Source organism: Anser anser (assembly GCF_964211835.1).
Source record: "Anser anser genome assembly, chromosome: 5".
Taxonomy (NCBI): Eukaryota; Metazoa; Chordata; class Aves; order Anseriformes; family Anatidae; genus Anser; species Anser anser.
This window is the reverse complement of record NC_139725.1, coordinates 38,073,427-38,093,913: the sequence shown is the minus strand read 5'-3', so window position 1 is coordinate 38,093,913 and position 20,487 is coordinate 38,073,427. Positions and strand designations below refer to the sequence as shown.

Below are 20,487 nucleotides of genomic sequence, written 5' to 3'. Positions count from 1 at the left end.
TGAGCTAGCAGCCAGCACAGTGCTGTCACTGGCCTTGAATTGCAGCACAGCAAACTGAGATCTGTGTTGTGTTGAGCAGTACCCCGGTCTATTGCTGGAACACCTATAACTTGGAAAATAATGCTATGATTCAATGCAGGTTTTCCTCAGCAGTGCTTCTCAGTAACTTTTCTTTAAATTGAGTTATTTGTTTAGTTGTGACCAAGGACCCCTGGTGTCCTTACTGTCTTTTTGTGTAATTCCACCATTGCAATCACAACTCTGCTTTCAGTTTCTGTCCTCATTTGCGCTTTCCAAAGTATGTCCTAGCCCGCTGGCAACAGCACATTTCAGTGGTAGTTGAAATGGTCCTTGTGTGTGTATGCACAGGAGTACCTGCAGGTATGGGGAGAATGGGATGCAGAACAGAAGCAGCATCTGGGCACTCCTGAGGATTTGTTCAAGCAAGCAGAACACAAACAGGTCCATAACTAGTAGCTACAGGAGTTTATAATATCACTGGTGTGTTTATAGTGTAGCATGGAAGGTGCTATATAAATATCAATTACTCTATTAGTACTAGTAATTACTTTTTATACCCTACATTCGTTTTATGCTCTTCATAAGAAAATGCAACCAATGTAGACTACCTTAACCTTCAAGAGTCTGCATGCAATTCATTCCAAGGGTTAACTGTGCTTGTAGTTTACTGTATTAGTCCCAGTTGTATTTGACATAAAAATGTTTTTATAGCACAACCAAATACCAGCATATTTGCGGTTGCAGTCAGATGTTTTTAACTATATTGGATATAGCCCACAATGGTTTCAGAAGATATTTCCATTGTTTTAGCCAGATTTAGAGAGGCTGGATTAAGCTATGGCACACCAAGCCCAGTGGTGTTTACATATGTCAGTATCAGTCTTAAAGGGCAAAGAATATGATGTTCCATAAACCTTTATACAGAAATAAATACCTCGCAGCAAAAATGTTTGTCTAAGATCAGTTACTATTTCAACTGTAATGACCTGCTTGGAGAAGGTCAGGGGCCAAATTTTTCTCTCATTTACCCTGGCGTAAATCCACCGTAACGTAAGTGTAGAATTTGGGCTCAGGAGAGTGATACTTTGGAGTTAATCTTCCCCTGACCCACAACATTTTAGTGCAGTCCGTTCTGTTTGAGTTGTTAATTTAGCAAACCATTCCATGGATAAGATCCTGATAAACTACGTAACACAAGAAATGAATTCAGTCAGAATTTCAGGGCAGAATGTAGTCCTCAGTAGAGCTTATTTTAATTGTCTCTTTTCAGAAAGACAACTGTGCCAGTGTTGATCTGCCAGAAGGGTTGTTCAGGTTGGAGATGTTACTGTTTAAACTGAATGTATATATTGGTAACTTACTGAAATTCTGGTCCAACTTTACAAGTGTACCAGTCCCCAGAAGTCCTCGGCTCATAACTGCCAATGCAAACAGCCCCCAGCCTTTGTCTGTCTTCTGAATTGTTGAACAAAAGCTCCAGTTTATGTATGTTGCTAATTTTTGCAGTTGAGTTCTAGTTTTAAACTTTATGGACTTTTCCCATGTCGTCTTTAACTTTCAGTTGCAATTGGTACTTCTGATCTTTACTGCTAGCAGGGAACAGCTTGTTAACAAATGATGATTTAATACCAATTTAAACATCAAAAACTGTTGTAGTGGGTATTAGTACTCTAGTAAGATACATTTGTAACTCTTGCTTAGCCTGGCAACCTCCTAACGTTTCACCTGGAGGTGCCAAGACTTCCATCGTGAATGTGAAGACAACTGATAAATTATTTGAAGCACAAATTCATGTTAAGACATGGTCCTGCCTAGAAGATTTTCACATTAAATATTTATTTGAACCCATTTTGTTATACTTGACAATGGGAGACAATAGTCAGAAGAGCCAGCTTTGCCAGCCTTTGACATTGAGTAATACGAATCTGCCTGAATTTCCCCACTCGACCATGCAGTACGTTAGTAGATGGTTTCTGTATTAAAACCTGATGTTTTTTGGATATGCATTGGATTAGCTTCTCTCAAATAACTGTTCCTGTCTAATTTGAACATTACACAAATACAGTAACAAGTGAGAGGACTTTTATTGTAGTTTTAATTCAACACAGAGCACAATATATATAACCATTGAAAACAGAACCACAGCTTGACAGACTCAGATCTGGCTCTTCCCTAATCCTGTGGGCTCTGTGCAAAGCTCTAATGGAAAAATACCCAGGAAAGGATGGGATGAGATGAAATCAAACTGTCTACAGTTCTTTGGAGATACTGCTCCATGTGGAGAGGAACTGGGGTGGAGGGAGTATCTACTGATGCTGAAGAAGTCAAAAGCTTGTCTCTGAGACTTTGGATGGAGTATCAAAACTTCTGTTACCATCCAAAGTTCCATGTTGAAAGCTGCTTTTCAGCTCCCCTCCTCTCATCCTGTGAGCAGGACTTACTTCAGAGCCCTGCTGCCATTTAATGTTCAAGCAACTTTGCAAAAGGAAGGGGATTCTGGAAGTTTATGGTGGTGTTTGCCACCATATAAGCACCAGATGGCTTTCTATCCAGATGTCCTAACAGCTGCTGAAAAGGCACACTGCAGAAAATGATTACTTCCCAGTTACATGCAGTTCCTACATGCAGAAAAGATGTGGAAAGGCATTGGTAGAGATGGGGTAAAGGATGTGTTTTATTTGTTTCGTTTCTCACCTACAGAGAGAAAATTGGGGCTTTTATTGTTGTTCTTTGGGGCCACTAAAGATTATGGAGTTCCTTATTTCTTGTTTTCCAGTCCCCTATTCCTAACCGCCAGGCTGAGCTCAGATGTGGCAGGGAGCACTGCACATGGAACCAGCTTCTGTACTTCAGTCAGACTAATTTCCACATGCTGCTTTGCAAAATGTGCCTGTCACACTCCTCTGAAAATCACGCTGCTTCCATGCCTTTGATTTCTATTGCTCCCATGATGTGCAAAACTGCAAAACATAGACCAAAAGATAACATCTGTGTACATCCAAACCTAAGTCAATTAAGTCAATGAAAAAAATTCTGTTAACTTCAGTTAGACCAGGATTGTACCCTAATGCCTTTCTAAAGAGAAATGACGGCAAGATTCTGCACCCAAGACCCGATGTTACATGACACTTAGCAGGCAGTGATATATTCCCAAGGAGCTGCAAGGAGTCTTCTGGTTCCCACTCAAGTGAGCCCACATATCTTCCTTTCACTGTAGTGCTCCATGGGAGAAGTTCTGGTTTTACACATTTGTGCATCCAAGGAGATAATATAATGATAGTTATCTCAAAAAAATACAGCCAGCCTTCCCATTTCAAAGTCGGTTGTCTAGAAGTGTATCCTTGTGTACATCCCGAGGTGCTGAGTAGTGCTAGCAGCTTTCCTCTGCAGTCAGGGAGCTTGCTCATGGAGTAAGGTGCTTGAGGTAGAATAAAAGTTCTGGGAAAGGCAACCTTGCCATGGTATGGTCTAGTTGGCACTGAAAGTGTCGTCTTTCTGAATGTAACGGAATGGAATATCTTCAAGGAATGTGTGTTTAGCAGCTAGCTCTATGTGAAATGGGCATGAGAATGGATCGTGGTTCCATTCTGCAGCATGGGTGTGGTTTTGAGACAGGTCCTTGTAATCAAATAGATTCAGTTATATAGTCTTTTTCTTAATTTTATTTATTTATTTACTTATTTTTGGCAGGGGTAGATATCTCCTGCAGCATGATCCAGTCATCCAGTTTATTAGGAGTTAATTAAATACAGGAAAAGCAGTTAATCTGGCTGAAGAAGTACAAAGCCCATAGCACATGGAAAATTGTTGTATATGTAAGAGAAGAATGTCCACCTTTAGCACTATGGGTTTTGTTTTTTTTTTTTTGCTTTCAGAGTAAGCACTTGGTTTTTTGGAAGTAGCCTGAACAAATAACTAATGACTTTTTTTTTTAACAAAATACTCAGCTACAATCATACTAGGTTAGAAACTCTGTGCAGGTCTTTTGTTGTTGTTGTTTTGTTTGTTTTTTCCTTCAAAATAAATAAGAATTAGTGCTTGTACAGAAAATGTACTCTGTTCAGTGTGTACAGTGGTTGCTGTTGTTACCCATCATATCGGGTAAAAACAAAACAACAACAAAAAAACACCATTCCAGTGAAAATTCACCCTCTTTAAAAGATTATTTATTTCTCTCTTGCTCTGTTAGGATGTTGATCCAGCTTCAGTTTCTGAATGTCCTAGTAGTGTAAGTACATACGTCTTCTGTCAAGTTCAATTAAGACTAGCTCAGATAGTAGCTGAGTGTTTTTCCATAGTAAATCGTAACTTCTTCAAAACAAATTCTGAAAATGTTCTATGAGTATCACTCTGCCTTTGGTCTTTGTTCCCTCATTAGTGTACAATAGTGTGGCTGTATCTTTTTAAAACAAGTTTTGTTTCATTTTCTCTGCTGTTACTTCAGTTTCATTTTCGAATGTGTGTACTCCCACATCTCCCGTTTCTCAGCACACAGCTGACTGTAGGCAAGAGTTTGCAGTCTCGAGTTTAGAACCAACATTGCTGAAGGAGGCAGCAGGTGAGTGACAAAAAGGAAGGGAAGCGGTAGCAGAAGGCTTTATAACATGAAGATCACCGATTTATTTTGTCTAGACAACTGTATCTTGATAGTTTGATCAGAGTAATAAGGGAACGGTATTGCTACATTGAGCTAAGGTGTAATTATACTGTTTCCAGTGGGTAATTACAACTTATTTATGAACTGCCAAGCCTAAACAATTTGCTTACTGAGATTCCTTTGGCAGAAGAAGTCATGCATGTATTTTTATGGGTCAGGTATATTAACTTCTGCTGTACGATGTAATTATTCTGGACTGTATATTATACTTTCTGCTTATAGGCATTAATAACTCCCGGAATTCAAAAGCAAAACTTCACTGTAGCCGAGCTGAACTCTGCTCTGTGCAGGAGGCAGTTAACACAAATCACAATGTCTCCTGGACTCTTCCACAATAGAAATCCCCCTGCATTGCGTTTGGCACAGTATGTTTCCTCACATGCACTGCTGCTACCTACAGTATGCCCTCCTCTTCTTTTGGGGAAGGGATGTCCCAGCCCTGCCAGGCTAGGGGGTCCCCGGGCACTGGCTCCCAGGGGCTCTCGTTGTCCTCCAGCTACTGAGCGTGATCCATGCAGCCAGTATATGGAAGCAGACAAAGCCTTTTACAGCAAGACTAATGATAAAAGCATCACTTTTGGGGAGCAACCAAAATGGCATGTGGGGCCCGATCTTCAAATTGGTGGAAATCTGTGCAGAGTCCTTACTTTCAGGCACACAAAAGACCTATATAATGTGTCATTCTCTTAGATATTCCAAACAAAACAAAAAAGACAGACCCCAAAACTCTGTCTGCGAGTTCTGGCAACAGCCCAATTTACAAGGCATTTGACCATTTAGCCCCAGTTAAGACCTCTTTGAAATCCCTGTCTAACTTCCCATTGCCTGGGTTTTCTCTGAGTCCCCAGCCTCAGCTGTTGATGGAAGATATGGTAAATAACATTGGACACTTGAAAAGCCCAGATTAATTGTATGTAAGCATCATACAGGTCAAGGGAGATTGTGTTTCATGTTATTTACTGATACAGGGCAGCATTACCAGTGGAATTTGTACATCCTATACTCTTAACACACTCGTTCACTTGGCACTCCGTAATGGAAAACATGGAGCAATTACATGCAGACAATGCTGTAATGGAAAATAATTGAAGACAGCCATGGTTTGAGTTTTTGTTTTGTTTTGTTTTTAAAACAATGCATGCCAGGTCCTGCATGCAAGCATCCTCCTCCTCCCCCAAAATAAGTGCAGCCAACACTCGAACCACATATGAAACCACAGTTCTGGGGCTCTAACTTCACAGCCAGCTAGCAATGACCAAAACAACATCTGCTGCAGTTAGAATTGGAGTACTTTTTCATTCCGCTGAGTTCCTTTCTCTGCTCAAATCACCCTCAGTAGAGTTAATTTTGTAACTGCTTTATCTGAGTAAATGGAAAACTTGATGGCTTTCCGAACTTCAGCAAAGGATTTGTGTGAAAATTCATCACACAAAAATGGCTAAAGTGTATGTGAGCATAAATCTGTGTGTATATAATATAAAGCATTTCTTGTTATGTCTTACACAGTGCTGTAACAGTTCAAGTGAGCTCTTTTAAGTTAGCATATGCTTGACATTCACTTGCTTTTTATGGTTTTGAACATCGGTGTTTACCTCTGCATAAGGGAAGCTGTCAACACAGTACTTCTAATATTAACGTTTCATATATGCCTATTCTTGTTGCTCTTATTGTTATTAATAACAACAATAATATTTGAATTATGGTGGTACCTCAGGGCCTACCCAAATTCTTACTAGGTTTTGACAAAAAAAGAGCTGGAGTCATCCCCTCCCTGACAAAACCTCAGAAGCCAGGCACGGAGCGGAGGGGCAGTGCGCTGCAGCAGATCAGTAGAAGAGCAGAACTGACTGTGCAGATGCCACATGCAATACCCAGTCAGAGAGATCAGAAATAATTGAGTTGGATTGCTTTGGAGAGTCAAATTCATCTGGATGCTCTTGCAGCTGTTGTAGCAGTGTGGCTGAACCTCCAGCACTGGTATTGACCTCAGCTCAGTACCTCAGGCTTTTCAACCGCAGCCAAGAAATAATACAACAGGTCAACAGCTTTTGGGAGTCTTGTATATCCTCTGCTTGACTGGCAGTGAGAGCAGAGAGGTGGTTTTAGCAATGAGAGTGTTTGAAGGGAGGAGGAGCTTGAAACAGAAGGATGAGCCTTAACCCCATATATATTGAGTTAATGAGGAGCTACGCTGATCGCTGCTGAGGATCCGATCACATAATCTTTACTGCAGTAACTGGTACTGAATTGTTCAGTAGGCTTCTGAAAAACACAGGGGACAAGTGTGCTCTGCCAAGCCAAGGCCTGCTGCGGTGCTGCTGCTGGGCTCCCTGCCGCAGCCCGGGGTCCCTGCAGTACCCAGCAAGCTGCCCTCATGCCCGACTTACCTCCACTCCCTTCAGTAGTACTCTGCTTCCAGGGCTTATTCAAAGAAGCCCGTGCAGGTCTGGTTTAGGTTTACCATCCTGAAAAAAAACAGGACTGGCCGCCTCAGGCTTGGAGCATGTGGTATCAGATTCAAATCAGATGTAAGTGGGGCTATACTATATGCAAATAAATCTGTGTGAGTGTAAGCTAGTGTGATTTGTACACCAGAAGCAGACAACAAGGAAATGCAACCAGCATAAATGCGTAATACTAAGCAGTCCCACCTGACTTTATATATATATGTATATATATATCTTTATATGCAGTGTCTTAGCTAATGTGACTATAAGGCACATTCATGCAGACCCCTTTCCTTTGGTCCCTTCGCAGCACTACTGACAGTCCTCTCTGTAAATTTGGTCCACAGAAGCCCTGAAACCATGGGGCTAACATAAGAAGTTAACAAAATATGGCTTCTCATGTGTTTTACCAATTAAATTGACTAATCACAGAAGTATATTTCTGGCAGTGTACTAGAACTGAATTTATGGATAAGCAGTGACACATGGTGCTTGATGGTGCTCTTCAGCATCAGGGAAGCTAAGCATTGAGTGGAGAGATGTTCTATATGAGGATCTTTTTTTCGAGAGTTGGTTGATATTGCTACAAAGGCTCCATCTTCTAAAGAGTCAGTGTATACAAACATATAGAATGTTTTAATGCAAAACCTGGGAATTTTCTTTATATTTATTTCAAGTGTGGCAAATTTTGAATATTAGAAGCAGTCTATACTGGAATTTGTAGTATTTATTGTTTTAACTCTGCTTATGCACACAACTCACTTTGGCGTTTTGAAAACTGCGCTGTTAGTGGCAGCCTTGTTCGTGGAAGAGAAGTGAATGTTTATATTCATGTATGTCAGCCTCTCCTTCCATATCTTAGCCATCCACAAAAATACTTCATCATCTTGCAGGGTCCTATGCGATGACTTTCATGCTTATGTTGTTACAAGAAGCTTATGAACACATTCTTCTTCCAGGTGCTGAAAATACAGATTTGTATCAGAACCAGAACAGTCAAAGACCTCTTCTGGCATAAAGAAAGGCCTTAGGTGAGGTAGCTGTTGCTGTAGTTTTTCCACCTGTCTTCCATAAGTAAAAGCTGTGCATTCCCATTAACTCCTTTAGGAAAGAGCCTCAGTGTTGTAAAATGTTGTATGAAGGGCAGTGTCCATCAAGTGAGGGCTGTGGGAATGGAGTGACAAAGTGAAAAGCAAAGTACAGAGGAGCGAGAGCTGAGATGTACTGGATTTTCTTTCTTCTTCTAAGTCATTCGTTGTCATGGTGGAAAAGTTTGTGTCTTTCTCCTTATTGATAAAACATGAGTAATTCCATACTGAGCTCAGAACTTGTGGGAAAGGTACAATATGAAAGGCTTTGTTGCAAAGTGCTGTGTGATTGCTATGCCTTACTCTTACTGATCCTACTGATTCTTTAAGCAGATAAAGAATACTTATGTAGCCATGTGTTAATTAGTTCTCTGTCCAAATCTACTTAAATTATTGGTCCCCTACTGGTAGAAAAAGTATTATGCAACAAGTCTATTGCTCTTCATTGTCACAAGACTGTAGGAATTGTGAGCAAGTAGGCATTAAAAAAGCTTCGAGTCCTCTACTTACATTGCTGTGTATTGGTGGAAATGAGGGCAGGAAATCCAGTCTCCTACAGTGACAGATTAATGAATTATAGCGTAATTTTGAGCCAGTGGATTTATGGATTGTTTTTTTTCTCTTCAAAAGCTGAGTTGCACCAAACTATTGGAGGGAAAAATGCAGCTTTGTCATGCATGTCTAACTGGCACAGATCCAAAGTGCTAATGATGCAGTTTTAAATGCTGCATAAGCTGAAGACACAAACAAGCAATGATGAATTACGTCAGAATGTTTTGGAAATAGTCTAATGTGGAAACTGATCACAGTTTGCAGCTGATTTAGGAGGGGATATGTCCATCTGTCCTCCTCGGCGGAGCAATAAAGGGAGCGATTAGTGAATTGCCAACATGGCAAGGAACAGCCTCCCTGGTGGCGTTGATTTTATGCAGCACTGAGAGGCTCCATGTTTCATGCCCAGAGACTCCGCGTTGAGGATCAGAGGTTATGGGGATGAGAGCGCAGAAGCAGTATGATGTCTTAATTACCCTAAGGAAATAAGCCAAATGTGCTAAACACCAGTGCTGCTCCCCCAACTGCTGTTGGCATCAGTTCCCGAGACACGGGGTGGCCAACCGTCCTGGCTGATATTGGCTGTTCTGGCAACCAGAGCCATCAAGAAAGGGAGAAAAAAAATATTAATGAATTATAGGAGCGAGAAAGCACGACAACTTGAGGGTCTGGTTCTGCAGCTAATATCACCTCACTGTGAACATCAATGACTTCAACAGGATTATTTATGCATTACAAGAGATCCTGGGTGCACATTGGTTGCTATTAAGCATGTGTATATCTACTTACATATATATTTGTATTTTATATAGCTAAATTAAAATGAGCGAGTGTATGGGATTGCTCAAATACATAGAATAGGAAATCTCTGTGCAGTTATCATGAAATTATAATTGTAAACAACAATGTTCCCCAGGTGTCTAAAGATACTTCTGTGCTTGTTAAAGACAGGATCTTTCTTCATTTTTGTCTGCTGGTCCTTCCCACAGGACAAAGCAGTGGCTCTGGCTTTGCAGCTGTCTGAAGCACTTTTCTCTCTGTACTTCCCTCAACTCATTATTCAGCCCTTCTCAAGGTGTTTGAGGACATAAAGGTGATGGTTGAAACCTGCAGGAACCAGGCGTTTTCAGAGCCTGACCTAGGGCTGTGATATCCCTTCCTCCAAGAAGCAGAGTAATCCCAAATCTGCCCAGATTTCAATGAAATTTCTTCCCAGAACAACCACCCAAAAAAGACCCAGTTCTCACTCCTCTCACTCACTAGAAATAAGATGTTAACACTTCTGAAGTTCTCTTCAGCAGTGCAATAAGCTTGGAACATTTTAGGCCTGGAAATTATTTACATCATTTCTATGGGAAGCCAAATATATCAGTAAGCACATTGAAAGTTCCTAAAGAGACAGCAGGTTATAGGAAAACTGAGGATGCCGAGCTTCAGAATTAGGCAAATATTTTGAACTCAGTGTGTAATGAATGTGATGCTCTATTATGCAGTTTAAGCTAAGGCATACATTTGTTTGTGATCATTTAGTACAGAGTGGTGAAAATATCCAGTTAAATAATTTTCTTTTACAAGGTAGTGGTTTATATTCTTCTCATAACCACGTTAACAGAGCATATTATATGTTGCTGATATAAATAATTAAAATGTAAAAATATAATTTAAAATGAGAAAAAAAATGGAAGCTGTTGCTTCTTATCTTAGTGCTAAAAGTATCTTTCTGAATATTCTGTGCCATTTGAGTTTAAAAGAAAAGTACTTGTTATTTTTCCCTTAATTAAAAAACATAAAAGATGAGATTGTTTCTCTCCTTCCCTCCCTCCCTTCCTCTCTCTCTCCTTCTTTTCTCTTTCCTTAACTTAACTTCTGATGTAAGGGAAAATGGAGTGGAGAATAAACAACAGCTCTCACTTTTTAGCCTCCCTCCCCCCAAAAGCCAGCCTTATCTGGTTGCACTTTCTTTTGCTTCATGTTGAAAAGCAAGCGTGTGTTCTTTCAGCGCCTGACATGTACCAGTGAAAGTGCTGTTTTCTCTGGAAGTGTTTTCTTTCTGACTTGCCTGTGGTGGGATCCAGCCACAGGACACGGTCTCCCTTGGGGACAGAGGGCATCTCTTGCGTGTCCGCGGGATTTGTGGTGGGCAGAGCTCGGCCCCAGCTCATTCTGACTCAGTGCTGAGCTGTGGCCAAGAAAGGGTTCAAGCCTTCTGTCTCCTTGGCTCTCTCTCTAATCACCAAAGGATGTTTTCTGTCTCCTCTGCCAGTGGGGCGATATTGCGTCTTTAGAGCTCTGAAGTGCCCCGCATCGTAACGAGAGCCGAAGCGTCCAGACAAACTGGAGGTGGTTTTGTGGCCGCCACTGGGTTTGAATTAGAAAACCAGTGAAGGGCTTTTGGATGAGATGTGCATGTCAAAGCGCAATAAAGAAAACAACTGGTCTTAAAAGCTAATCACCGTGCACCGTTGTGATTGGGACTGAAAAATGTTAGCTAATATTTTAAATGTGAGTGAAGGGTCAACAGATGAACCGTATTGTAAACATACATGTCAGCAGGAGGGCAGGGTTGAAGATAAAATTAGAACCATGTGCTTCTCCATTTCTCATAAGGCACCAAGGTCATGACCCCAACGGCTTAAAAGTCCCTCAACAGGGAAAAATATAATAATGTCATATGTCACGCAGGGAGATGCTGTGCTTATTAATTTTGTAAGGTACATACAATTGCTAAGAATAATGTTTTGTACTGTGAAGGAGAGAGTCTCTTTTAAGAACATCTGGTTTTTATCAAATAAAACTACTCTTGAATCAGGTCTTAACACAATACATGGAAATACAGTTAGAACTTACAATGAACTGTAACTAATCCCACAAACTGAAGAATCAGCACAAATCACTGAATACGATATTTAGAGCAAATGAATACAGTCATCTGATAAACTTTGGAACTGCCTTGTTACTGCTATTTATTCAGTCATTGGAGAGCTGTACCCAAGTTAGCATCTACCCCATTTCCACCCTAATGCACGTGGAAGCTATGTTTTGTTTTGTTTGTTTGTTTCCTTTTTCTTTTCCCATTAATAAATTCTAAGTGTTTATTTCTGTGGTGCAATTATGTAGCCATGGTTGGGTTTCAAGTCAGAAAAGGGAACATGGCCAATGGCCCTGATGGTGCACTGACCTCTGTGCCCAACCAAATCCCCTTCAACCACAGCCTAGGACGGCGAGGCAATGTTTTGAAGTAGAAGGCAGCTTTGTGTATATGGCGGGTCCATGGATGGCTTAGTGAAGGCAATGGCAGCATGCTATTACAGAGAGGTAAACCCTCATGTCAGACACACAGAGCTTTAGCAGGTGCTCATGCCCAAGAAATACAGACAAGTGCTGCAGAAATCTTTTAGAAGTGACACTTTTGTTGAATACCAGACATTCATGGGTCTTGTCTCTTAAAAGAAAAAAAAAAAAAAGGTGTTTTTTAGCATTTACTGTGCATCTGCTCTTATACAACAGTGTCCTCTAGAGGAGTAAATATGGGACAGAGAGAAAAAGGTCCTGAGTTCTAAGCTCTGTGTTGGGTGATTTTTCACGTGTTGGTCAGAAAATCTCTCCATTGCTTTCTCCTAACACTAAAATGAAACGTATGTGTTTCAAAGCATAGCTCTGATTCTAAATTAGCTGCAGCTTCTCTGGTTCTTTGAAGACACCATAGGTGTATTTTTGTAGTAGAGACACATCACACGGTGTCAGGGTCTTGCTGGCCTTTCCGTTCCTCAGGATACTGCCTTTCCAACCTCATTGTTTTTTCTTCCCAGTCCAGACTTCTCTTCCCTTTTTCTACTCCCTATCACTGTTCCACTTATTGTATTTCTTGCCTGCCAGATCTCTGTCTGTATTATCTCCCTTCGTGTGCATTTCAAAGCTCAGGTCTTGAAACATTTGGGATGAAAATTGCCCTCAGAGGCGCCAAAGTGAGGAAGGAACTGGATGTACTTGCTTAATTTATATGAATCCACGCTAAACCTGTTTTCAGCTGTTTTCTCAAATGCAATTATTGAATACCACCCAAGCCTAAAAGACTTGTCAATTTTTTTCCAGTCTCTGCATTCTAGGCTATGCAAGTCTTTCGTAATAGTTTGTAATGGTATTCAGGAACACAGGGCTGGAAAGAACCACCTTCTGCCTTTGAAGCTAATATCCAACAGTTTCAGCCATGAGAGAGATGCTGGGTTCATGAGAGGGCAGACCTTCCATTCCTGTGATCATAGCACACAAAATACTTCTTATCATCCTCATAAAATGTAGGTTTATAGTGGAAGGTCAAAAGCTATGCTATAATGTGCTGTAGGAACATAATAGGAAGGCATTGCAAATCAGAAGTGTGTACTAAATAAGACTCCTAGGTGACAAAAAAAAAAAGCTGACTAATAACTTTTTCTTCTGAGTAAAGAGGGAAACCCAGTAGGGTACCTGCCAATATGACCTGAAAGAAAAATCTGTGCTCAGTTTAGTGAGTGCCAGTGGGATGTGCCAACTGGACACTGAAGAGAATGTAATGGGATAGGAGCATCAGTGATTGCATCTGCATCTCTTTCTGCCAACCTCTAGCCATTCAGCAGATGGAGGAAAATAGCAGGAAAAAAAGGGCAGGAGGGTGAATAATTCTTCCTGGTGATCACAAGGTATGAAAACTTGAAGTTTGAAATTAATCAGGCATAAATGCACTACAAACAAATACATTCCCCTTTCAAACTTCCTTGTGTGTACCAATATACTGGATACCTATAGACATGCATCAGAAACATATTCCAGGAATTTTTCTCTATAAATTAAACAGTCCCTTCCATAATCCCCTCAAAATCCATCTTAAGCCATTTAGACATCCTGTCACCACAGGTCTCATGTGGAAGTAGCTTACAGGACTTCAATCTCCAGAGAACCAGAAACCTTTTTTCTCACTTTAGCTACTTTTATTCATGGCAAGTATCTTATACTCTATGTATAAAGGGCCACAGTATCCTTTCTCAGCCTTTGCTTTACAAGGTTGAACAAACCAATTTCTCCTCATTTCCAATCACAGGATGCTTCCTCTCACTTTTAATAATCCCGATTATCCTTATTTATAACACTGATTCTTCTAAAATACAGTGATAGCCCTTAAGATATTTAGAAAAAGGAGATCTGGAAAACTTGAGACTGTGAACATTCAGTAAGTTGCGTGTGCGCATGTTAAAACACAAATGGTGTACTGACACATGTATCTATGCATGGATTTTAAAAGGAGAGAAAAATGCATCAAGGTTTGGGGCTTTGCAGAGCTTTTAGCCAAGTACTTGGGCTGGACAGACCTCTTGGAGTCCACATATTTTAAGTTTAAATAGCAAGATGGAAGATGCAGCACAAAGGCAATCAGAGCAGATCTAAATACAATAAACAACAACCACCTCCTTTTCTGTTCTAAGAATTGTGTAACCTGACCTAGTTACATTTTTAGAAAGTTGGTATGTGCCCCTACATGCATAGCTTCCAGCATAAAGAAACCTTAGAACCAGGCATGTTGTTATCATGTCACTTTTCATATTCAAGTCATCTTAAAGGATTTTATAAATCATAAGGATCTTATTAATATTTTAAACATTGTCAAAAAATGAACTCTATTACCCCACTCTTATTTTTAATTTTGCTTATTTAAGCCTCCTATAAATGCATACAGCTTAAATGCTCATATAGCTGTCAGTGCTTTCCCCTGATTTCATGACCTGTAAATTCTTGGTAGAAAACTATGCTCCAAACCAGTATGTTGTGGAGGATGTAAAATGGTATTTGGGGTGACTTCTCCTGGGTCACTTGTTAAGGCAGTCATCACTTGCTTAAGCTACCAGTCCTGTATTTTAGCACATGACCGTATTTTGTTCCATATGTACTTACCAGCTACCCAGATTCTGGTCCTGTTTCTGCAGTTGCATCTGCACAAACATAGATGTATACATAAACAGACCGTCATTAACTCTAGCAGTGCTTTGAGCAACCGACAGTTCTATAATCTTCATCAAATTTAATAGCCAAAAGAAGAGGCTAACCACGAACCGGCGGTGGTGAAATGCAAACCTTGCCCACCCCACAGAAATAAGAGGGCTCTGTATTCTTGTACTCTACCCCAATCATACTTAGATCTGTTTGAAAGCCAAACCAAATTGTAAATGAATCCAAAACCAAACCACAAATTGGCTTCTGGCATCTTAGATGCTTTTATTTAGGTGCCACCCAGTTATGGAGGCTCCACAAAACCAAGCTGGTATTATTATCATCATTTATTCTATTTCTAAGACTGCTTCTGGCACCATCTGGGGCAATTTGAAGCATAATTAACTGAGTGAAAGGCAATGAAATTTTGTTTGAAAATGGTCTATTATTGTGATCCCATAGCTTCTCTTTCCTGAACAGTGTGTCAACTTCCTGCTTTTTTTCCATCTTCTGACTCTCTTCCGTTTTTTTCTTCAGACACCAATCTACAAAAATTTCTGACGTTCAACCATCCACTCAATACTAAAGTTTGCGGAGAATTAGAAATTGATACTGGTCTGAATGGTGAGGATGTGCACTGAAACTCAGGACAGTTGCGAGGAGTCCCCTGGGAGGAAGAAGCCAACACAACAGCAGTGGGCTAGTTTCAGGCAAGACCTTGAGGGCATTTTTTTTGCCAGCTGGGTCTCATGGCAGTGTTTTTATAGCCCCAGTCTGCACCACAGCCTCTCTTTGTGAGGCTGCATGCTTTGTGCATTGTTGCCCACTGAGCGCATCATCTGTCTGCTCTTGCTTGGCAGATGGGAGAGAGATCCCTCTGCTGCGACAGAGATACCTGAGGCACAAGCTATTTGGTGACTGTCATGTGTATGACATTATATGTGAAAAGCCTGGGGAAACTTTCAAATGGCAAATCACAGGAGCGGCAAAGGATGCAATCTGGGAGCAGTGATGTTTTAACTTAGGCAGTGATTCCCTGTTCTTGCCTCTTGTTGAGCTCCAGGTCTGTAGGACCCACTGCCTTAGAGCCAAGTTATTGCCAGCAGCTTTTCCCTGTTCCTACCAGGCTTTGGACAACAAGCTTAGCTCCTAAACTGGAAGAGGCCATGCCCACAGCGTCTAATGGTTGTTTACTCTTGGCCTGGTGACTGTGATATGGCCTAGCATAGCAGTGCAGATGAAACAGAGACGGAGCAACAATAAGTGAGCTTCTGGTTTCATCAGTCAGAACCTCATTCACTGCAGTGGGGAAAGGTTTTGACCCAGGAGGAGGGATTCATGTTGACACTTGGGATGTTTTGCTGTAAATGATGACATCTGATCTATAAGTCTGGACTCTGTAGTGGGGGAAAGGTACCTCTAGAGCATAATGCATACCATCCTAAAATACACATCTAAAATAAATTGCATTAACTAGAAACTAGTTGCCCAGTTCTGTCCACTGACTATAAGAAGCATCAGTATGACTAACTCCAAAACACACATCTACATTGATATCTAGAGAAAGATAATTTGCTGTAGAGGTCTGTAAACACATGAAAAAAGTCTCACCATGGTAGTCAGGTAGCAAGCCACCATTTCAGTGTTGTTCCATTACAGACAACAGCACAGTACATACGGTGATATTCAAGAGTGACTCAGGGATTAGGATTGTTTGTTTGTGGTTCCTAACCCCTTCATGTGCATGCTGTCCTGTGTCTGAGCGGGAGGAGATGGGAAGGAGGAAGGCATGCTGAATTGTTCTTTATCCTTGTTCTTTTGAGTTGTTTGTTTTCATTTAACACTTATCTTAATTCTGTGCTTCCCCATTTCAAATGCTTGTAATTGAACTTCACAGCTTCCACTAGTGAGTGCCATTCCCTCTCTCCATTCAAAATAAATAAATGTAAAATGTTAATATACTACATGTAACGTGGAGGAAGGCTGTAAATTTGTACTGGAATATCTGTTCGGACATTCATTTTCAACAGTTTTTAGGCAATAGCTTTTAGGTGCCATGGTTTTATAGTGATCAGCATTTGTACAATAGCACATGACTTGTGGAAATAGTGTTTTTTACATTTCTATTTTTGTTTTCCTCAACTTTGTAGAAACTTCGTTTTTTCTGTGACAGAGAAAAAGCTGAGACTGGTTTGCCATCCCCAAGGCTCTAGAAGAGATCAGGATATTTCAGTGAGGCAATGTTTGTGGATTCAGAGAAGCACTTTGTTGTTATCAAACTAACTGCAGTTTGCATCTTAAATTTCATCTGGCTCACGAGAAGTGCTTGTCACAGCACTATGAGGTTCCTGATGGTTCTTTATGTGAGGCAACTCCAGGAAAAAAAACTTTTAGTTCTGAGATCTGTGGAGGCATAAGGGAGGAAGATGCCTCTTGTTCTGTCAATTCTTCACAGCATCATTAGGGGGGATATTGCCAGAATCTGCATCCTTAGCTTCAGTTTCTGCTCTTTGTTGACTTTGCAGTTCTTTAATTGTATATCTTTATTTTAGGTAGAAAACAAATTAAATCGAGGCTTGCAGAGTCTTCTTGTTGCAAAAATTGGAGTTTCGTCTTTTGCACTGCCGTGTTGTCCTAAGGCCTGTGCAAAGGAGTTGTGCTGCTAAAATTTGTTCCGTATTTAAAGGGAGAAAATCTACAAAAGTAGTCTGACATAAAAGAATTTTGTAATGTAGAAGAAGTGATTTAATTTTTATTGTGCGTGTGTCTAAGACTAAGTATAGTCTGCAACTGATTTTTTGCTGGCTGTTGCATGTCCTGTTTTGTGCAGTTTCAAAAGCTCTGGGCTGCTGTCTGTCTTGTGCACTGCACCCAGGCTTCGTTGCTGGTAAGCACAGAGGTTGTTGTCTGGGTTTCACTTTCAAACCTCAACGAAACTGAAAAAGTAACCAGGGCTAGATATGAGAGCAAGTTTTGAAGACCTGCAAGTCCTTGCAGCAGATAGAGCTCGGTATGGCATACCTGGTGGTTCACATCGCTTGATAACTACTCAGTACTACTACTACAAAACAAACACTGTGATTAATCATAAGAGAAGTCCGCAGGTCAAAAACCTTGAATGAGCAACTGTAGGAGCTTCTGAGAACTGCTTCAGTCTGTTGATGTATCTCGCCATAAAATCTTTCCATATTCATATTTGTTTTTTGGCTGAAGAAGTTAAACAGTGGTCTGGCTGCTAGTACAAAGTGTTCTGTCTCCGTTCCCCTCCTGACTTCCTGTATTTCCATGGCTCCAAAGTGAGGGAGGAGTACGGAGACTGAGCAGAATCAAATGCAGGTGGGGATAATGTGCTAACCAGCCAAGACAAACAGCGCTCATTCTGTCTTCTATCTTTTTTTTTTATTTCCCTCCCCGAACTGTCCTACATTTGAAGCTATCAGTCTGTGTTTGTAGCTGCTGGGGTGTTGTGGTGGTACGGCTCACTGCAGGCTCGCATCTCCCAGCTGCCGAGAAACACTGCTGTTGCTTTTACATTTTCTCCCCCAGAAAACTTTTTTTCCTTCTAATGGTTTACTTTAAAGACAAGGAGAAAAAAAAGAAAATTAAAAAAAAAAAAAAAGGAAAAATTAATGCAGTGAATAATAGATCTGTGCAAAAAAGCCTGGTAACAAAGCCAGGAGAAACTTGGCTTGTGTTCAGCTTTGTTACAAACTCAAAGCCCAGTCCAGGTGTGTGGAAAATTTTGCGACTGTTCTCCAGGCTGCTGAGCAAAGCGGGCCCTCTTTCACTCCAACCAGAGCTGATTTCTGGTGTTGCATGGCAACACAATGAAAATCCATCTCCCTTGTGATTTGTGGGTCAAAACCTCAAACTGAAACTGAAGGACACCTAACCCTCAGCCCACAGACCCAGCCAAAGCAAAAGATTTACACAACAACTGTGTCCCACAGTGGAGAAGTTGATAGATCGCTAACCGTTTTCCCTTTAAGCCCTGATCTTTAATTATAAAAATCTGATTATTCAACTTCTTGTCAGAAAAATATATTGAAATGTCGCACCTGAGATAGTTATATCTTTTACCCCATCTAAACACATCTGGTGAAAAAGTTACACTGTAGAAGGAGAAGCTAAAACTAACCTCATCTTTTGTGAGCTAGTTTGTTCCTCTGGGCAGCACTTTGCCACCTGATCTTTCTCTTGGTCCAGCTCTGCCCTTTCAGGGTCTGTCCTTCTGGTCGCTGACCACACACTGCACAAAGTGGTTTCCCAGAGTCACAGCAGCAGAGGACACAGAAACACAGCTCCTGGAGTGGTGCGTGTGCAGGTAACAAATGGAAATGTACAATTGCTGTCTGTAGACATAAGCTAGTCTCTCAGATATTCTCTAAGGCAGCACAAGGTAACTGCTGTTGCACAGGTTTATCAGGCTTTATCACAAAGGCTGGTTGTTCTTTATTTCTTTATTGCCTCCTTAAATATAAATCACAAACCATAAATTCTGAAAATATAGTGTATAGTGGCAGCTCTCTTGTTTCAGTGTCACAGGATGGAAACCGAGTCACTCGGGCACGGTGCGTGACTGGCAACTCCCGTCTGACATCCTGCCCACCCATCCTCTCCCTGCTCAGGAGCTCTGCAGACCATGGCACCTCATTCCCCCATCAAACAAGATTACAGGAGGCTGAGGTTCACCTTAGAGAAGCAGAAGGCATTAGCAAATTGTGTTTTTTTCCTCTTGTCCTAGATAGTTCAGAGACTTGCAGGCAAAATGAAAAGGCCCACAGGCTTCCTTCTCATGTGCTAGGAAAAAAAAAAAAAAAGCCTTCTGCCATAGTTATGTACTCATTGAGAGGTGACAGAGGATTTAACTTCTGCGTGTGCAGAGGAAGGCTTTTGCCAGCACTGAAGCAACACCCAGCTCCCGTGCCAGCACCAAGCCACTCCCCAAAGCCAGCACCCACAGTCTGCTCCTTTCTTGATGGGACTCAGATCCCAGCTGCCTCTGAGGCTGCAGGCAATTATGGAATATCATAGTTCCTCCCCTTTTTTCTCCTAGAGTCTTGTAGATCAAAATCTGTATCTAATGTCTCAGTCCATGAAATACTGCTCAGTGCACAACCAGACATTTTCTGTATTACTAGAGGTGTCCAGGGGCTTTAAAAGTGCACCACAAGTCAAACCCTGGGCAGACGCACAGCCTGAAATGGCAGCAGTTGTACTATGTATGTGGCAGTGTCCTCACACAAAGAGAAGTGTCTTGCTGCCTTCTAGCCAAGTGCCAAAAAAAGCCCTTTCTCATCCTTCTGCTTCAAAAATGTCTAGTGGTAGCCTGGTGTGCTGTAAGTATTGCAATGCTAACCAGCAAAGAGTAGAAAAAAAAATGCTGTTAATGGAGAGTCAAAGATTCTTCTGTAAACTCTTGCTGTTCCTTTGCCACGCTCAGTGTAACATGAGAATGGGCAATCAGTATATGGGGAGACATAAACTTCTCAAGGAGAGCCGCTACCAGAACACATCACTGTGTCCATTTTTTGCGAGCTTCTTCCAATAATTTTGAAGAATGGTTATCAAGTTTTTGTTTTGTTTTGTTTTTAATTGCCTTTTTTTTTTTTTTTTGCTTATGCTATCCTGCCTTAATATAGTTGTTTCTAAATCTCATTTAACTTTGTTTTGTTTGCTCAATTTGGGAGAGTTTAACTTGTCAGACCTTATTATAATGAGGATCCTCTTTCCTGCTTCACAGTTTAGTGCAGTGGAATTGTAA

At 41.0% G+C, this 20,487-nt stretch overlaps 1 protein-coding gene and 1 long non-coding RNA gene across 12 annotated transcripts in view; one reads left to right on the top strand and one right to left on the bottom strand.

Annotated features, from left to right (window-relative positions):
- Positions 1-20,487, bottom strand: part of LOC310900617 — a 108,710-nt gene that overhangs the window by 27,219 nt on the left and 61,004 nt on the right. For all 4 annotated transcript variants that reach the window (XR_014585271.1, XR_014585272.1, XR_014585273.1 and 1 more), the window contains exon 3: positions 14,688-14,725. This is a non-coding gene — a long non-coding RNA (uncharacterized lncRNA). The remainder of the gene's footprint in view (positions 1-14,687; positions 14,726-20,487) is intronic.
- KCNQ1 (potassium voltage-gated channel subfamily Q member 1) overlaps positions 1-20,487 on the top strand; it is a 409,094-nt gene that overhangs the window by 349,531 nt on the left and 39,076 nt on the right. The gene's annotated exons all lie outside the window — the stretch shown is intronic.